The sequence below is a fragment of the Priapulus caudatus genome, unplaced genomic scaffold (assembly GCF_000485595.1).
Source record: "Priapulus caudatus unplaced genomic scaffold, Priapulus_caudatus-5.0.1 Scaffold1113, whole genome shotgun sequence".
Taxonomy (NCBI): domain Eukaryota; kingdom Metazoa; phylum Priapulida; class Priapulimorpha; order Priapulimorphida; family Priapulidae; genus Priapulus; species Priapulus caudatus.
This window is the reverse complement of record NW_014578174.1, coordinates 46,278-49,642: the sequence shown is the minus strand read 5'-3', so window position 1 is coordinate 49,642 and position 3,365 is coordinate 46,278.

Genomic DNA, 3,365 nt, shown 5'->3' with positions numbered 1-3,365 from the left:
GCGGGCGATGGCATGTATAAGTGAACATATAGCGCATCTCTACGGTTGAATGTCAAGTGAGACGTCTGTAGTTCAAAAATTATTTATGCAAGCGCCCGCTTTTCATGCAGCTAAGATTTTCTTAACTAACTTTACATTCTGTTGTTGCTAGATTCGTTATGTTGCGTTATCCTTTATCGTATTTTTGTCTTAAGCGCCCAGCGTGTCGGCTGCGGCTCGCGTGTTTTAAAAATCACGATGATGACTAAAGTGCGCGCAAACCATAGTAACGCGACGAAGGGTCGTTGGTCGAACAGGTTACTACAGAGTATGTCACCCGAGGGTCATTTTAGGCTTGTTTAGATTTATGTTCTATACTTTTATAGTGCAGCGTTACTGGGGTCATGTGTTAGGGTTAGGGTTAGGGTTAGGCGCCCCCATACTGCGCCGCCATACTGGACGTCATAAAGTGTATTTGCACCCAAGTGTGGTACACTTTGTGTATACATATATGTACCTCGGGTACATATCTGTAGTACCTGTTACGACAACGACCCCTTGAGCCATAGTAACTCGGTAGGCGGCTTTCGCCATTTTCTGGATATCTATTAGAGGGAAACCATCATTCGTTTCGCCCTCTTATTTTTGCATATTTGCTGCCCTAAGGAAATAATGTCCAGCCAACGAGTTTCACGGCACTGTTGTGGAATAAAGACTTCGTTTCAATTTGCAAGCTACATCCGTTCAAGCGTTGGTACCTTTACCTAAGTGGCAGCCACAGTGAAACTCGATGGACAAATGAAACCTGTCCAGCAGCAAGTCGATCATCGCCATACCAAGCTGATGAGCCATTCGACGTCAACCAGTGCATTCGTTCCCTTCATGCTTTACGCCATGACCGTCGCAGTCCAGCGCAACGCAGGGAAATTGGCAACTGAGTGACGGCTTGAAATCTTGGTAAACTGTCGAAATCGAGTATTAACAATAAAGAACTGAACTTGAACTTCAAGCTTAGAACTGCTTGGTGGACATTTCGACTTTTGATCTTCAACAACCAGGCAGTACTTCAATCCAACACGAATTCTTCATCTGTGACTTTTGCAGCGCTATTCTGGTTGTAGATCCGTGCATCTTGACCGCGGTATCACAACCCCTAGCAAGCCGATTATGTTAAATCCAAGTAAAATGTATCTCGCTTTGTATATTTCATTAAGAAACCTTGCAAGATAATTGTGTCACAAATAGGTGAACTTACATTGTAAATTAAATAGAAGTGAGCCACTTTGTGAAAAATCTAAGTGGCCTGTTATGAAATTTGCCTCGTGATTATTTACGTGCTTAAATATGAGGAAATTATTCTTATCTTCGCGCTGATTTATAATGTTCACATACATTAGTCTGTCACAGTAATTCAACCATCTGAATATGCAATTCCTGTAATTGTTCGCACAGCATGGCCGCTGCTCTTTCGCGATAATTGCATTCCTGTCATTGCATATTTTAGTTGGTGTTAGTCTTTCACAAAATAACCCCCCCCCCAAAAAAAAACTAAGAAAGAAACGATTGATAGTGTCTGCCAAGAATGTGCGTCGCTCCACCCGCACAAGAAAACCTGAGTAAAGGCTAGGAAAAACAGAGAAGAAGACTTAGAAAGAAAGTTCTATTCAGAGCATCTTGTCATGCTAACGATCTTAAAGGACACTGACAAATTGCTGTCTTTCGTTCTCATGAACTACGACGAACTTTCTCTCAGAAAAACTAATATATCTCTGCACGATTCGATTCGCTCCAACAAGTAGTTGAGGAGCTTGAAGAAGTCCAAGGGGAAACGGAAAATGAGATAACTAAGCATTTGGATAAGCTTTCCCCAATTACTGTCGATATGATTTCAAAAATCGTAACTGCGGTTTCTAGGAAGAAACCAACTGTCTCCAAGATATCGAGGACATCCACAATGTCCTCAAAGAGGTTGGTTGCTGCAGCCGAAACCGCTGCCCTACAAGAGAAGCTTGCTGCTCAGAAGCGTCAAAATGAACGTCAGAGGGAGTTAGAGCGTCTTGAGCTGGAAGAAGATGCTCGCAAGAAGGAGGCTTCATTCAAGATGGCACAATTACGCAGAGAACTCGAAAAGGAACGCCTAGAAGGACAACTTAAGGCACAAGAAGCTAGGATGAGAGTGTATGAAGAAGAAGATGATGCGGATTCATCCATGACTGTGAGATCATCAAAGCAACTACTTCGATTACCGAAGCATCAAAAGGGTGCAGCAATCGTAAAGGAAACAATGCCACAAGAGAGTGGGATTTCCAGAGCCGATGATCTCCCTCTTCCTTTAAATCAGAAATCGTTGAAGACAAAGGCCTTGTATCCAGAGTCACCAGTCTTCTATCCAACTTGCTCCTTAGATACTCAAGAGTATGACGCTCTTACAGAGGCGCTTGTTCAGACAATGAAACTTACCAGGCTGCCCATTCTCGGACCTCCTATATTCATGGGCGATCCTCTCCAGTACCCCGACTGGCTGTCAGCCTTCACAACCTTAATCGAATGTCAAGGAATCCCAGCAAATGAGAGAATACACTACCTTAGAAGATACCTCGGCGGATCGGCAAGAAATGCTGTCAGCGGCTTCTTTCTGCTGAGATCAGAGAAAGCATTTGAGCAAGCAAAAGAGGTGCTCGAGAAGCGCTTTGGCAGCCCTTTCACAATTTCGGAAGCCTTTTGATCTAAACTGGACACATGGCCAAGAATCGCCAACAAGGATCACAAAGGCCTTCAGAATCTCTCAGATTTCCTACAACAATGTCTTGTAGCCTCATCAGAAATCAAAGACTTGGAGATCCTGAACGACATGCGATAGATAAACAAAATTTGCACAAAACTTCCCAACTGGATTGGACACAGATGGAACCGCATAGTAGCAAAGCTTAAGAAAGGCAGTGGACGATATCCATCATTCGAAGAATTTGTCTCATTCCTGGCAGAGGAAGCTGACATTGCAAACGATCCTTATGTGACCTATGAAGCAACAAGAACAGAAAAGGACCGAAATCAACACCACTCCAACCAGATACTGGAAGGAAGCAAGAAGCCTGCATCTCGGCAAGAAAGGATGACCTTTTCCACAGATGGCAAGCCAAGCACCACCCAGAAAACCTGCATCTTCTGCAAACGACAGAATCACGGGTTAGATGAGTGCAGGGACTTCGGTCGAAAATCGATGGACCAAAGGAGAGAGGTCGTGAAGAAGGAAGGACTTTGCTTTGGGTATCTCAACAGAGGTCATATGTCAAAAGAATGCCCAAAAAGGAGTGAATGCAAAATATGCAGTAAGCATCACCCAACCAGCCTTCACGACGAGACGTTCAAGCAGCCATCTTCAGACG